Source organism: Liolophura sinensis, chromosome 8 (assembly GCF_032854445.1).
Source record: "Liolophura sinensis isolate JHLJ2023 chromosome 8, CUHK_Ljap_v2, whole genome shotgun sequence".
NCBI classification, from domain to species: Eukaryota; Metazoa; Mollusca; class Polyplacophora; order Chitonida; family Chitonidae; genus Liolophura; species Liolophura sinensis.
This window is the reverse complement of record NC_088302.1, coordinates 14,177,278-14,194,467: the sequence shown is the minus strand read 5'-3', so window position 1 is coordinate 14,194,467 and position 17,190 is coordinate 14,177,278. Positions and strand designations below refer to the sequence as shown.

At 39.6% G+C, this 17,190-nt stretch overlaps 1 protein-coding gene across 1 annotated transcript in view; it reads left to right on the top strand.

Moving 5' to 3' along the window:
- The first annotated feature begins 671 nt into the window (after nucleotides 1-671).
- LOC135472594 (furin-1-like) overlaps nucleotides 672-17,190 on the top strand; it is a 64,692-nt gene continuing 48,173 nt past the window's right edge. The window contains exon 1 of the mRNA XM_064752161.1: nucleotides 672-765. The gene's annotated coding sequence lies outside the window, so the exon portion shown is untranslated. The remainder of the gene's footprint in view (nucleotides 766-17,190) is intronic.

Sequence of the window (17,190 nt, the reverse complement as noted above, 5' to 3'; positions counted from 1 at the left end):
TTCCAGTTGTACATGTAAATGCTAGCTTTGCATACAAAGGTTAAAACAAATCTCAGCATCTAACTTTTAGTCATGAGATATATACATTGACATGTGCAGAGGTTGTTGAGAAGTATGGCATTTCTTTGGTAAAGCTCATTTGTGGGAAGGTCTTCCAGCAACCTGGAGATGGTTGTGGGTTTCTCTCAGGCTCTGCCTGGTTTCCTCCCACCATAATGCTGGCTGTGGTCATATAAATGAAATATTCTTTGAAGTGTGGGGTAAAACACCAAACGAATGAATAAATAAATAAATCTTTGGTAAAGCAAACTTTCTTTAGCCTCTTTACCGTCATAGACATGATTGTGCTTTCAAGAAGTAAATGATTTGTACCCAATACAAACCATTGTAACTGGTTGATACAATGGGCAAAAGGGTTCCCATACTTTCTTGATACAGGGAAGGTCAAGCCTCTGCCAGCTTGGTTAATACATTGTATACATTGCAGGGTTAGAAGCTGGTCTTGTTTTACAGTGTTCAGCTGCAAAAACAACATGGTACAAGTACCCAGCATATGACCTTTTTGATGCTGTCTGTGAATGGACTTGTTGTGTTTATTTGTCTGACTGGAACTGCTAGAAACTGGCTCTGTCTAATCCACTGATATATATTGTCTTTTTTTTCCAGATTATGCCAGATTATTATCATCTTCAACATAGAAAAGTGGCCAAGCGATCCCTGTACTCCAGCTCTTACCACCATAGGGATTTAGTCAGAGATAAAAATGTAAGTACTTTTAAGCGTTTTTTTTTTTTCTCCTTTTCCTGATCTTCTGATACAGGAAAGGACAAGTCAGATTGTTTTGAATTCTGTTTTGCAGGAGCTGTCAGTTTACGTTCTCCTGTAAACAATAGACATATCTGGGGGCTCAGTTTGTCAGAAAATGCTGATGACTGTGTATTGTATTACTGCAATGATTGGTGGTTGTTTCCCTGACTGATTGTTCAGGGTACCCCAGAGAGCAAAACTAAGCAAAACCTGAGTCTGTGTAGGCCTATTAGAAAGCGAGTTCATTTTATTTAGGGAGAAGAAAATAAATATCAGACCATTCCTAGTGGTGTTTCAGTTTATTTCTAACCCAATGGGTATACAGTCGGCACAGTTATGGTCTCCGGGTCATCTTGAACAATGGACGTTTGTGTGGAACCTTTTGATTATGATACTCTTAGACACTTCTGTTCATTTGAGTTGGAAACAAAAGAGTTCAAGGGAAACATACATGTATTGTATGCCCCATGGAGACTGATCTTACTAGTACTGAGAAATTAGAAATACAGTACATACATGTGCCTACAATATACATTTAATGACCCTAGTGTGTTGATTCTTTGAGCATAGAGCGTATAAGTCCCAGGTTTTGGTTAACTCATGCAATGTATGTGACATTGCACATATATACATTTTCTGGCAAACATGGAAAACATTTTTATTGTTATCCCACTAGCTCTTGGCAAATGGTGTTAAGCAAACATTCAGCTTATATGCAATTTCCACTCTCTGACCCGAGGTTACAAGCAAGGTACTGTACATTCATGTGTTTTCACAAACCAAAAAAAAAACAGTACTTGCTTCAGAGTTCTTATGGCATGCTATATACATTTGGAATGTCCCATCAGGTGTGGGAAATTCGTGCCAATTGATTCTCTTCATACTCGCATCACATCCCACCAACATGTTCGCATGCTTTCGTTTCATTTCCATACTTCATATTATGGAAATCTATAACAGTTTCTTTAAATTGGTTATGGAGAAATCTTACACACTTGGCTATATTCAGCTGAAGCCCCAGCCATCAACTAAATGCTCTCTTTAATGTCACCTCCATGATCCACATTATGTAAACCTCATGCAATTTATTAATGTAAAACGAACATTTACAGGCAACGTAATTGATTGTCTCACTGAGGCGCGTAGTCAGTTTGGCTAATGTTGGCCCTAATTCCTGTGATCGTGAGGGAACTGTCTCTGTAATTGTCAGGGCAGAAGATGTTACAGACGATACTGTGGGGTTATAATACTGTTTGCTTGGATGCTCCATCGTCTTGATTGGTCCAATCATAAGGTTATACTGACCTCATTGCTCATAACCATCACGGGAATGTGGTTACCCCTGATTGTGAGCTTTGACTGAACTGGTTTAGTGATAGAAGCCCTGGTATGTATTGATTTCACACTTTTTGGCACAATGCATTTTTGGAATGGTCTGATTTGAGTACACTGAAGCCAGAATGACTATTTATTGCCTGATTTTAATCAGATCAGGGGAAGAAAAAAAATGAGGATAAATGGCAGACTGATAATGCAAAGTGTGGATGCATTCACATGACACCATTGAAATATGTGATTTTCCTCTTGTTTTTTTTTTTGCTTGAATGGAAAATTAATATTTGATGTAAAAACAAAATTACCAACTTTAAACACAAAAAAGGAAAGAAAAAAAGTATAAAGTTCTTATTTATTGCAAGGGCCTTTAATGGAAAAGTGATGTGCTTTCTGTGAAAAAAAGATTTTGTAAAGTGATTTGTTCCCATGGGTCACAATGGTGCCAGTAGGACAACATGTTTGAGACAGCAATTCTACAGCTGTGTACTTTCTACAGTAGTCATACAGGTAAACGCAACCCAGAATCAGGATAGCCATTATGCGTTATGTCATCTGCCCCATGTATTATTTTAGCACCTGATGTCTTATTTTAAAGTGCACATACATGTACATGTAGACCTGTCATTAAATGATTTAGTTCACGTTGAGTGTTAGGTTTTGGAAGACTGTATTTGAGAATTAATATGTAACATTTAAAACATGTTAAAATGCCTCAGGTGAGTAAATAATCAGGAATAAATTAAAACTGGGAAGCTGGCTGTGGTCCAGCGGTTTAAGGTTCTTTTGTCGCTACTTATAATGTGCGGGTTCAAAATTTGCCTATACAGGGGATTGGTTAATACATTGTATTAATGTGTGGACGTTTAACCACAGTCCAGCCACTTGTCTTCTAACAATATGGTGTCAGTATTTGTCTATCACATGGGTGAAAGTTTGTCAATTACTTGCCAAAGGCCACTTGTTTACCCCAGGCACTCTGGTTTCCTCCATCCATATGATCCTTGTATAAATGAATGTTGTTTTAAACAAGAATCCAATAAATAAACAAATAATTAGAAGCGACTGTTTTCTTGTGACACCTACTGTACATGTATATGCACAGAAATAAGTTTACAAAGTGTATGGTTGATATTAAGAAGATCAACCCATGTTTGTGTACACTGGGTGTTTGCAAAGTGTTGTTTAAGACAGTTCATGTAGATGTCTGCGACCATAATTTTAATTCTATGCATTGTAGTTCCTGCATCACCTTCCCTTCTGGAGACCATTTTAACATTTGTTAGATTTGATTACATTACATGTAAGTGCTTATACAAATGTACTGTCGCCCGGTGGGGCATTCTTGAGCTCTGGGTGCAAATGACCGTAATATCTTGCGAGAGCTGGTTTCAGTGTTTTTTTTAAGAATCCTGGTATGATATCCTAATGAAGGCTGGGTAAGCTGGCACATCCTGGGGTGAGATAAAGCCCACCTCTGCCAGTAGGGTGCCAACAGATGCTCCGGAAGGTACGCATTGGTGGTGAACGCAGATGGCTGCTTCATGAAAGTAAGATTCACCACCGCTGCGAGATCATTGCGGCGCTTATGACATATACATGAAGAGTGCTGGTAGGATTGGTAGCGCAATAGGTGGATGATTAATGGTGGATAATCAGGTGCTCTGACAACCTGCAGAACGCCGGACGGTGACCTGTGATGCTTAACGGGCTCAGACGCATTCCCTGAATACTGGCCAATTATTTCAGACTCTCTCAAGGATGCATCTGAGGCGAGAAAATTGGCATTATAGGAAAATAACAAAGCAAGACTTTACAGACATGCTTGTAATAAAGAAGGCCTGCCCCTGTGAGCAGAAGCCACGATTACATCCGTTATCTGGAGTATTTATTGGCCGTGTTACCCACATTGTCACACCTGATAGCGTAATAGTGGTGCTGGAGATGAGAGCAGAACCCAGGTCCTGTAGCCCACAAAAACTAATGGGCGATCTGTGATGTGAGTCATCTGAACCTTAGCTCCCCATGGACCTCCCGCCACTTTCCTCATCAGCTCTCAACATCCATGGCACGCTGACAGAAATGCAGAAGAGAGCATAAAATCGCACCAAAGGCATGTGCAATTTCCAGATAGCCAATAATATGGCTTGCATGCATGCATACACGCACATTGATGTAGTCTTCGCAAATTTGTAATATTAAAGGAACCTTGAATTTTGAAAAACAGACTTACATGTTATATTTTGTATTGTACATGTTTGTAGCACTCTTTCTGAATATTTCAGATATAAAGTTAAAATAGTTCTGAAATTCTGAGAAAGTCCATTTGTTAGATATGCATGTACATGTACATGTATGTACTGGATATATCGGTTTACAGCCCTTCATTATTATGCCTTGGCATAGTGAGGAAGAAAAACCCATTTATTTTATTGATGTTTATAGATTAATCCTTTTCACCATGAATAGCATTTGAACAGAGCTTTCTTGTATTATTTCATGTTTTTTTAATCCATGCTTCCAAGTTTGCAGCATCATCAACTCCTGTACAAACTGCATGTTGTTGCTCAGTCGGTATCAGAGTTATTATTCTGTATACATGTAGGCATATAAATTGTTTAATTCACACCAATTTCTCCCAAAATTACTATTCTGAAGTCATGTGTTACACAGGCCACAGGAAATGCATAGTTTTGCCCTGTGAAAAACACATTCAGTGCATTTCTTAGAATAGAGACGTGCTCCCATTGGAAAAGAAACGTCAGCTGGAATGTCACATGGCTGTTAACCAAACTACTGGATTGGGATTTGAAACATAAGTTTTGAATAACAAAATATGTACTGTAATTCTTCAACCTCTTCTCATGTTTGCAAGGTGTTTATACAAGCATATTCTGAAGGGATTATTCTATGTAGATTGATAAAATTATACTTCTTGTGAAGCCTGAAAATGGCCCAATGGAACCAATCCAACAAAAAAACAAAAAATGTGCATAAATTGCAGTGAAAGTTGCTCTTTCGTATGCAAATAGGTTGGGGAATTAGAGTAAGTCAGCTGTGAAGATTAAATGTAAAAGATAACTTCATTTTGAAAACTTGAAATAAATTGTGACATAAAACATGTACATGTATTGTAGGGTTTCCATGGGAATACATGCACCATGCTTACATTTCAATGGGTTTGTTGGTATTTGGACATGTAGTGTAGGGTTTCCATGGGAATACATGCACCATGTTTACATTTCAATGGGCTTGTTGGTATTTGGAGATGTACATGTATTGTAGGGTTTCCATGGGAATACATGCACCATGTTTACATTTCAATGGGCTTGTTGGTATTTGGAGATGTACATGTATTGTAGGGTTTCTGTGGGAATACATGCACCATTTTTACATTTCAATGGGCTTGTTGGTATTTGGACATGTACATGTAGTGTAGGGTTTCCATGGGAATACATGCACCATGTTTACATTTCAATGGGTTTGTTGGTATTTGGACATGTACATGTAGTGTAGGGTTTCCATGGGAATACATGCACCATGCTTACATTTCGATGGGCTTGTTGGTATTTGTACATGTGTGTTTAGAGTGCCTGTACAGCAGTCTATGTCTAGTATGTGTTTGAGATCTTTTTTATTTTAAGAAGTGCGCAGTTATGATACATTTTTTGTAGAGCACTTATAAGTTATTTGTGGAGGCTAATTTGGATGGTAAAACATGACTGCACCAAAATAATTTGCGAATTTTTGTAGTTCATTTTTTGACACCTGTTACCAAAGTTTTTTACAGGGTGATTATAGCCATGTTAGATTGGCACAAAGGCAGAGTAAGATAGAAAAAGGGTCTTTGTGTGGGTGCCGTATTCTTCCAGCATGCTTTTTTTTTGCTTTGACTTGGCACTCTTTGGATGTCAGAATTAATGGCCTGCTATTAGTCTTTTTCATAAACATATACTTGTATATGTATAATCCAAGTTGTACACCAAGGAAGATTTTTTTTGGCACCATTGCAATTTTGGACAGCTGCATGAAGCACTGCTGCGTGCATTTATTTCTAAGCATACATGAACCTGTATATGTATCTAGATGTACAAATGTATGCTTATGGATGTGTCTTTATGTATACTTCGGCCTGCTGTACATGTATATACAGCTTCATGTAGGTCTTATAGATATATACTTAATGGACAAGCAAAGTAACTAGCAAAAACCCTGGCCTGGTGGCATGCTGGGCATTTGATCGAGATCTCTCACTCTCAGTTAGTTTTGCTTTATGAACATGTAAACACAAAGACTGCCAAGTCATGCAATCCCCCGAACCTTTTAATGTGAAAATAGCATTTTATGGAATTGCTTTGCAAGACAAACCTTGCAAATGAAAAAACAGTGGAAGCAAAGTGAAACATTGAGTGATGCCCCTCATTCTTCAATGGTGTGCACAATTATGCTTTACCCCAGCCTTGGAAACACTCCAGCCTTTTGATTAACTTTCAACTCAAGCCTTCATATAAATCAGTTTGTAACCAAACCCGGATGTGTATGTGAGGTTGAGCAGTTTTAATACTTGAAGGTCCTGACCTTCTGCGGGATATGTCGCCCCCTGGTGGTAGGAATACCATGCTTGTGCCACTGTAGCTGGGCGATAAGATCTGCCCCTTGCAGTGTGGGGGATCACTTATTTACTGGGCTGCTGACAGCTTTTTTGGAATGATATGACAGGGTTGTGTGTGTAGTTAGGTTGGCTGAAGTCTTCCCTGCTATCATCCAGGCTCCAGTGCCATCTTCTTGTACCTGGTCCAATGCTGGGCTGCCAGGCAATAGCTGGGCCTTTGAACCATCCACACTTATAATACAACTCATCATTAAGGCCTTCTCTAAAATGAATAAGTTAAAATTTGCCTGACTTGCCATGAATGTGTCTAAAATTTTGAGTGATGACAAAATTGCTAAACGTTGCGCAGTGTAATGACCCAGGGCCTTTCACCAATGCGGTCGCTACAACTTCAAGTCAAGATCATTCTTGCTTTCTCTCTGGCCATACTTGGGAAGGTCAGCCAGCAACCTGCGGATGGTCGTAGATTTCCCCTGGGTTCTGCCCAGTTTCCTCACACCATAATGCTGGCTGCCGTCACATAGGAGAATGTTCTTGAGTACGGCATAAAACTCCAATGAAATAAATAAATAAATATGCATTTACCAATCATTACATGTACTTGTACATTTCCACCAGGTGTCCAATATATTTACACCATTCTGTTCGTTGTTTAAAACCCTCTTTCTACCCTCTCCCCCCTCCTAACCCACCCACTTACTCACTGGTCATCAGAAAGAAAATCACTTATTTCATGTTGTACTTATGCATGGAATAAAGGTTTTACCTCGTATATGGGCGTGTTAACGTTTATAAGTATGTACATTGTACATGTAGTGCCCAGTGAGCCATGGTGAATGTAGCCCAGCACTTAACCCTTCATCAGCTTTTGTGACTGCCTTGCTAACAAGTTGATGTGCCATTGTACTTACGGCTCATTATATTGTGTTCAGATTTGACCTTAGTTGATTGGTGACTGTTGCCCTCAGGCTGCTATAGTTTACAAGGCAACCATTGTGAGATCCGGTGTTCTCGTAATGGCATTTGATGGAACTTCTAGACTTTTTGTGAGTGGTCTTGCAGCTTGTTAACATCCACAGGAAGCCATCAGAGGACATACAGGAGCGACTTCCTTGGTGCAAATCACTTTCGGAAACCTCTTTGAACCAGAAGACATGTAATGCAGCTCTTTGCTCATTGGAGAAAGCCTGTTTAGAGTAGAACTGCAAGACAGGTATTGAATGAAAGACCTGTTTACCATGAAAGCCTGTCTGTTGTAGGTAGGCAAAGGCTGGAGATTGCTGTTTGTCTGGAATGCGAGGAAATTAATGAAACCTTTGCTCTCTCCACTCAGTGGTGACAGCGTCACTGCGGAGTGACTGAAACCAAAGATATAGACATTATTGAGGGGCTTGTTGAGCAGAACCTATTGTACACTCTGTACAGCTTACGATTGGTTGAGTTGATGTGAATAGGCTTGCTGACATGAACGGTCCAAGGTTGCTCATAACATCTAGGACTTCAATACTGCCCATTGTAAGCACCTTTATGTGAGTCCCGTGTTCCTGTTATTTGTGTGAGAATCTCTCAAATCAAATCTTTATGGCTATATGGCATATTGACTTTCATTGGTAATTTTTACCCTGCAGTTAGAATTAGCAATTATCTTCAGAATATGCAATTTTGAAACCTAAGATTTTATGGAAAATATAAATGCTGACTGCAGTGGGAAAAAAAAATGGAAGTTGTGGTCTTGGTGTAGAATAAGAGTTACACTTCCAAGTACATGTTTGTCACCCAAGCAGACATGTACATGCAGATAGTCTAGGTCCAATCTGCAAATGGATATTACATTTTGTTTTACACAATACATTTGTGGATATGGCTGATTGATTCCAGATTTTATGGTCTGAAAATTGAAAGTAATTATGTTAGTAGATACATTCATATACATCTGTGTATAGATTTCAATACCAGGTACTGAGACATGAAGTGCTTAACTTTGGCATTAACTAGTTTACCATGGTTTGTATATGCGCATTATCAGTAGTTGGTAATTTGAAGGAAATCCAGTGAGAACCTAGTTGTATTAATACAATGTACATGTATGATATGAATATGGGTTACATGGTCTTGTAGCTCTGGATACATCAAGAAAATGGGGCACTTTCTCTCATCTTTCGTTATTATCCCATCTGTGCTGATGTGCTGCCAACTGTTACAGCTGCTATGTGTGTGCAGCTATCCGGATGCTCTTAGACTAATCAAGCTAAACAAAGATAACATTTTGCTTTTATCAGCTGTCATTCCGCTCACCACAATATGCACATATAGCAGTAGTACATGTGACTGTACTGTTTGAGTGTATACATGTGGTATATATTTAAGGTAAAAAGCCAGTTAATATCACATACCAATTTGTTTTTTTGTTTTTCTTAATTTTAATAATTTTTCACACGTTGCAGTGTAAAAATGTATATGCAGTACGTGTACCTGTAGGTATATCTTTATCCATCATCGTTTAATTGTTAGTGTTTCAATTCTTTGTTTTTGGATTCATTTGTTTATTCATGAAAGAAGCTTATAATTTGCTGGTTGTAAATTAATGCAGATGTTGCTTCCCATCACTGATATAATTTTTCCACAAAAATTGGGTCGTATGAAAATGAGTCGAAGTACACCTTGCCATCAACTTTTGCTACGTGTACATGCAGTTAAAGTAAAAAAAGGGAGAAAAAATATCCAACAGAAAGTAAACTGCTTAGACAAGAATGTGCACAGCTGACAAGCTGAGAAGAATCTGATGTTGCCATGGGAACAGCAGTGTTGATTGGATGTTGGAGGTGAAAAATGGTGGAAACCTTTGACCATGACCACTGATAAGATTGCCATGGTCCTATCAAGATCTGAAGTCTGCCAGACTGAGTCTGCTGTACTCCACATCATGTGATAAATCTCTTTCAAATACCTCTGCCCTGAATTCTTCACAGGCAGAAAGGTAACATGCCCCACTCCTACACGCACTGCCGAGATAACTTGTACTTTTTATTCACAACCTGTTCAAATATTGGATGACAAATGACCAACAGACAGTACAAGATGCATGTACATGTACGTACATGTGTTTGTCTATTTGTGAAGTTTTCTGCAAGCCATGTGCAGAATGTGAAGAGAGTTCATTGTAATCATAAATTGTTGTGTGGACAAATTTTGCAGGACAGAAATATTATTGAGACATTTGTGTCTGCCAGATTACATCTACGCTGTAAAATGCCACACTGAAATTTGCTATCCATGCTTGTGTTCCATAAGAAATGCAGCATGTACATGTACCTGCAATATTGGAAATATCTTAAAGGTTGATACCTTTGGTGCAATGTTGAAATAGATGGATGCATGAATTGCAATGAAGTCGCATGTTCATGTATGTAGATGTTGACTTGACCTTCTCTGTGATGGCATTCCACGGCTTGAAATGGCAGCCTAATTATGGCAGAAAGTAGGAAGAGAAATTAGCATTTGGATCTTATATAAAATGACATTTTGATTACAGAGTGGAACATACAAAATTGCAGATGCTTTTTTGTTGAAAATTGTCTTGCTCTTTGTATGTAAAAATTTACTTGGACTTGCAAACACTGCAAGGCAGTGTATATTTGCAGGTCTTCTTCGCTTACTAAATGCGCTGTATACATCTGAAAAAAAGAAGATAGCAAACCATCCACATACAGTGCATTTGTCTGTATGTTATGTAACATGAAGTGATAATCTTTCCCATCTTGCCAGTACTTCTGAGGAACTTTACTACACGCACATGTATACAACTAAGCCTTATCTTGACAGACACATCAGTATGGCCCGTAGTCAAATTCTGGCACACAGTGTATATGTACCTGTAATTCTGCTCCTTCACCTGTTTGATGGAGTTACAGATCGCTGACGGTATGCACATGAACCTGTTTGGTATTGTATACAGTAGGATTTGAAGTGTAAGGCTTTACACTACAGCTGTTGGTGTGCTCTACCCAAGAAGACACCAAACATAAACTAGCCCCAACCACCGCCCCCCGACCAACAGGAATAGCTTCCTCCTGAGTGATTGATCGTTACATTCCAGCAAAAATAGATGTTTACAGACAATGTTTTGCCACTACAACAAGTCTCTGAAATATGACTTCATATTTACTTATGCCTGCATGGAGATCAAAGTCTTGAGCAATCCACCCAATTCTCGCTGAACCGACCCGGCAATATCTAGTAATAAGAACGGACGTGTAATTTCCTCTCCATCCCTGCTTGTTTATTCAACAATACGCAACAAAGTAATGTAACCAAGCTTTCTATGGCCCGTCAATGATAAATCCAATAATGGAGTACATGTACAAAAGCTCATTCCCTTTTTATTTTGGTTTGCTTTCTTTGAACTTTTGCCAAAAGTAAATTGTGGAACAATTTGTCATCTTGTTCAGATGTCCTCCACCTTTGTACAATTGGGCTCTTCCCTAAATTTGCTTATTATATTTCGCTCTTTTTCTATGTGATAAGTGAGGGTTTTAACTGTGGACTTTGGCCTCTAGGATAGGTTACATGTACAGTGCATTAGTTCACTGTAATCCAATGTCCGTGAAGTATTTTACTGTAGGCCTACTTAATTGGCCTGATGGTTTGATGCAGATCCTTTGTACATATAAATATACTGTAAATACATGCACATGTGTATTCTTCAATAGAAGAGTTTCGAGTTTGAACTCTTGTTGCTTAAGGTAAAAATAGGCCATTTGTATCATGTGACTTGTAAAAAATGTTAGGCAACATTTGTTGACATTAATTTACCAATCTCCTGTCTTGTCATTTTCTGGATAGACCGCTGGCACCGCTTTGGTTCGGGAACTTCTTAAGTTCACCAACGTTCCTTTCCTCAGTTCCCCCCATTGTTAATAACTTTTTCAGAAAAATTTTTCGGGAGCCAATGTTATGGTAAGTTTAATCAAAAATTGTTGCCTATGATTCTGACAGGTCACGTGGTACAGTAGGATGTTTATTACCTTCAGCGATAAAAGAGTGTGAAATGAAACATTACGAACATTATAGCGATAATGACTTGTGTTTTAATCAGAATTTTACTCTGTACTGAAGAATAATTCACTAGGGTAACAGCTGGCTGTAAGTGGCAGGAAACTGGGCAAAGCCCAGGACCATCTGTAGGTGGCTGGCCGACCTTCCCACATATGGTGGAGAGGCAGGTCTGGTTCAGCTTAGGTTCCCGTGATTTCCCATGGATCTGTCCTGTTTCTTTCACCCATAATCCATACTAACATCTCACATTAATTAGTGTATTTTTTAATGATGTTATATTGATATTAGAACACAATCCTACATGGAAGAACATAAATTTACACATGTAAACAGATGTATGTGGAGGTTGAAAATTGCCATGCCATATTTCCCAGTTGTTATTGTACTAATCTCTATTAGATTGCTCCCACATGTAATCCAAACTGTTTTCATGTTTTGAACACGTAATGAGCTGAGGGCAATTGGTAGAAAATTACGAGCTAATGTATGGCTAAAAGACTCTCAGAAGCAGATCAACTTTCTCGCGCAATTGGTTTGAGCAGGGCGCACATACATACATGCATGTATACAATCCCCTAATCTTGGGGGTAACTGTGGGGCTGTAATGGTGTGCATACACTATGTAAGTGTAAATCTGTGAGGGTACATTTACATGTACATGTTAATGCTAATATTTTGTGACAATAAAGAAAAAGAAGGTTTGATACTTACATGTACATGTATGGTAATTGTAATGTGTATGTCAACCAGCTATTCTTTGAAGTGTATAGTTTAGTTTTTTAATGTACATGTACTATTTATGTAAGCCCTCAGCATGAAGTGCATGTCTCAGTGGCATACTTAAGGAACTCTGTTCTACGAGCCATTATCTTAAGGTGATGCAGATTTGGTTTAAAACTGGTCCGGCCAGGCTCTTGTATCGTGTCTCCCACATAGCGAGCGGCAAAGAGTTCCGGCAGACAGACAGTGGTGGGGGGCATCAGCGTGTGGCATATCAAGTGGCTGGGTGTGGTCTTGGTGTAGTGGGGTCAGGGATGGTCACCGGTGAAGGCCTGCAGTGGTTCCACTGGGGCTGTCAGTAGAGGAGAGAAGTTCATAGAGTACATGTATTATTACATAGACAACCCAGCCACTCCTCCTGTGGACATCTCTGTGGTAAATGCTGGGTGCCAGCCAGTGTAGACAAGATCAGCTAGCATCCCTTCAGTTTTCTGTCACCTATAGGATGGGGAGCCTCCTTGAGCTTACAACCACTCTTCCTGTGGACATCTCTGTGGTAAATGCTGGGTGCCAGCCAGTGTAGACAAGATCAGCTAGCATCCCTTCAGTTTACTGTCACCTGTAGGATGGGGATCCTCCTTGAACTTACAACCACTCTTCCTGTGGACATCTCTGTGATAAATGCTGGGTGCCAGCCAATGTAGACAAGATCAGCTAGCATCCCTTCAGTTTACTGTCACCTATAGGTTGGGGATCTTCTTTGAACTTGCAACCATTCCCCCTGTTGACATCTCTCTGATAAATGCTGGGTGCCAGCCAATGTAGACAAGATCAGCTAGCATCCCTTCAGTTTACTGTCACCTGTAGGATGGGGATCCTCCTTGAGCTTACAACCACTCCTCCTGTGGACATCTCTGTGGTAAATGCTGGGTGCCAGCCAGTGTAGACAAGATCAGCTAGCATCCCTTCAGTTTACAATCACCTGTAGGATGGATCCTCCTTGAGCTTACAACCACTCCTCCTGTGGACATCTCTGTGATAAATGCTGGGTGCCAGCCAATGTAGACAAGATCAGCTAGCATCCCTTCAGTTTACTGTCACCTGTAGGATGGAGATCCTCCTTGAACTTACATCCACCCCTCCTGTGGACATCTCTGTGATAAGTGCTGGGTGCCAGCCAATGTAGACAAGATCAGCCAGCATCCCTTCAGTTTACTGTCACCTATAGGTTGGGGATCTTCTTTGAACTTGCAACCACTCCCCCTGTTGACATCTCTGTGATAAATGCTGGGTGCCAGCCAGTGTAGACAAGATCAGCTAGCATCCCTTCAGTTTTCTGTCACCTATAGGATGGGGAGCCTCCTTGAGCTTACAACCACTCCTCCTGTGGACATCTCTGTGATAAATGCTGGGTGCCAGCCAGTGTAGACAAGATCAGCTAGCATCCCTTCAGTTTACAATCACCTGTAGGATGGATCTTCCTTGAACTTACAACCACTTCCCCTGTGGACATGTCTGTGGTAAATGCTGGGTGCCAGCCAGTGTAGACAAGATCAGCTAGCATCCCTTCAGTTTACAATCACCTGTAGGATGGATCTTCCTTGAACTTGCAACCACTCCTCCTGTGGACATCTCTGTGGTAAATGCTGGGTGCCAGCCAATGTAGACAAGATCAGCTAGCATCCCTTCAGTTTACTGGCACCTGTAGGATGGGGATCCTTCTTGAACTCTATTATGTATAGGTGTATTCATATAAATTTATGTACTGCTATAAGCGCTTTGTTCCATATTTGCAAATAAACATGCCTAAGTGTATTATACATGTAGATGTATGTTAAGTCTTACTGTTTGTGTTTTTAATTCTGCATTAACAGCTGTTATAAAGAGCTTATATTGTATGAAACCATCTTCAGTGTACAGTTGTTTCAGTTGTTTGACTTCTCATATGTACTACAGTCTAGTAAAAAAAAATGTTAGTACTGTTATTAAAAAATATATAAATAATAAATAAATGGATGTCTTCCAATGTGGTATGTGTGAATACAAGTGTGAATAGATTATGAATGGGATTCAGTAAAATTGGAGGTAAAAATATCTTCCTCTTGCTTTCCTGTGAAGCATTTTGGAAATGTCAAGAATTGTACACAACAAACTGTTAAAATATGATTGGGTTACATGTACATTGGCACTGACAGAAAAATAGCTTGTTCATAGAGTTTACTTCATGTTCTTGATACTCCCGTTTTTGAACGTAAGAAAAACACCATCACAGTTTGATGCCATCACATAAATGATAAAAGTGAAAAGTTTCTTATTTAGCATTTGTTACTACAAGAGCAGGTTATTAAAATTGAAGAATCTTTTATTGTACATGTAAATGAAAAAAAGATATTTATTCCTTTGGAGGAAGGGCTTTGTTTATTTGATTTCTGGGAAAAATGATTATGAGTTATTAAACAACAATAGAAGCATCACTGTACATGTATATATATTTATATAGACTGTGGTGGACCACACAGATATACATGTCCCTATGTACATGTACCAGCTATTTCTAGAGAATCGTTCATCAATAAAACTTGATGTGTTTATAGTACATCTATCTACAAGTTTGTAATGTGTAACTAACTGTTCTAACATGTATGGTTTGCACACAATTGGCTTTTGGCTTGAGGGATATTCATGCACATGCCTGTAATTACACAGATATTTAGTTGAAACAAACTTCTTTTAGGAGCTCCTGAGGGGTGAATTGCTATGCCCTGAGCTGGGTTGTCTAACAGAGAGCTATCTGACATGGCTTGTAAAGTTGTTGATGAGTGTGACTGGGTATAAGCTCTCTTCAGTGGTAACCAGGCTGCCTTGCAGGAGCTGAGTTGATCAGTAGAACCAAAGGGGATAACAGTGCTTCTGGTAATGGCAAACAGTTTGTAGCCTCTTATTAGAAGCAGATTTGGGTCGTATTTAAAAGCTTGCTAGACAAATTGGTTTGCTGTAGATTAGACACTGAGGCATGGAATAATTTTGCCCCCCTATTTGCGGAGAATCTTTTGGGGTAAGTGGCCCCACCTGGGTCTCTGTGGAAATCTCTTTATCCTGCGCTTACATCAGGGCTTCTCTACCCTCTTCTGAGGTGTCTTTATACTGATGGACAGAAGCCACTTGGCTGAGTTATGCAACTCTCCAATCAGTTCCTCTGTAACAGAACACTGTGTTTACTCTGAGCACACAGTCATCTCTGCACCTTTCAGGATCACTGTTAAAACACTTTATCTCTACTCTTCAGTCCTCATCCCTTGCTTATTAACCTTGGCAGATGTTGGTATGCAGCTTTGATGAGAATCATTGTGCAAGCTGTCATGGAATACCAGCCAAAGTTAAATCTTTGTTATCGTCAAACCATCTGTCGATTGTTACAGATAACTGAATAAATATACAGGTCTACAGTGTGTGTGATAATGTTGTGATGTAATAATAAAATAATGATTATCATGTGATGAATTTGTTTCTGCTCAGATAGTTTCATTATATTCATATTAAGGATGATATTAAAGGGGAATAGATTATCACCGATTGCCTGCCATGACTGATGTAATAATTCTGGCTATTAGGTCAGTTTAAAACTAAACTGAGTGAGTGAGGGCTTAGGGTTTAACGTCATTTAGGGTAGCAATTTTTCAGTTGTATTACGACGGAGAAGTCTGTAGAGTGCATGACGGATTTACACCACTCTTTTATCTAGTGCTGCTTCACTGAGACGAGTTAACGAAGGCAAGTAAGCCTTCCCACCCAAGCCATTATATTGATACAGGTAAACCAGTCATTGCACTATCCCCCTAATGCTGAACGCCAAACAAAGAAGCTACAGCTTCCTCTTTGAAGGGTCGGTTAGCGCGCTAGCGCAGCGTAATGACCCAGGAGCCTCTCACCAATGCGGTCGCTGTGAGTTCAAGTCCAGCTCATGCTGGCTTCCTCTCCGGCCGTAAGTGGGAAGGTCTGTCAGCAACCTGCGGATGGTCGTAGGGTTTCCCCCAGGCTGTGCCCGGTTTCCCCCCCACCATAATGCTGGCCGCCGTCGTATAAGTGAAATATTCTTGAGTACGGCGTAAAAACACCAATCAAAATCAATCAAAATCAATCCTCTTTGAAGGTCTTAGGTGTGACCTGACCAAGGATTGAGCCTGGATTTACAGCCCCCAAAGCAGACACTCTACCACCTGAGCTATATTGATGTGGTAAATATGCATGCACATACACTATATAGAACTCTTGTGACCAGGAGTGGTACTTACCACAACATACCATCATTGATATTTCATCGATTTCAGATTCTGCTGTTGTTGAAATTTGACTACTTCATAAGCTCTTTGAGGTCCATGTAGTCACAGATCAGCCCCTAAATTCAATAGAAGAATCTCAAACTGTTTGTGAAGAAAAAAAAAAAGAAAACATCAAAAAAAAAAAAAAAAAAAGAAAGGTGTAAGGTCTAATTTGTATTCAAGAAGGCCAGTGTTGTGTTAAGTTTTCTGTTCACTGGCTAAGGCTATCCTTGTCAAACTGTTGATCAACTGTTTCAGTGGGGGGAAAAAAAAAGCAATATATCTATGTGCATTTAAGGGGAGGTATTAGACTACAGGAAGCTGTAAAAACTTACACACCATTTC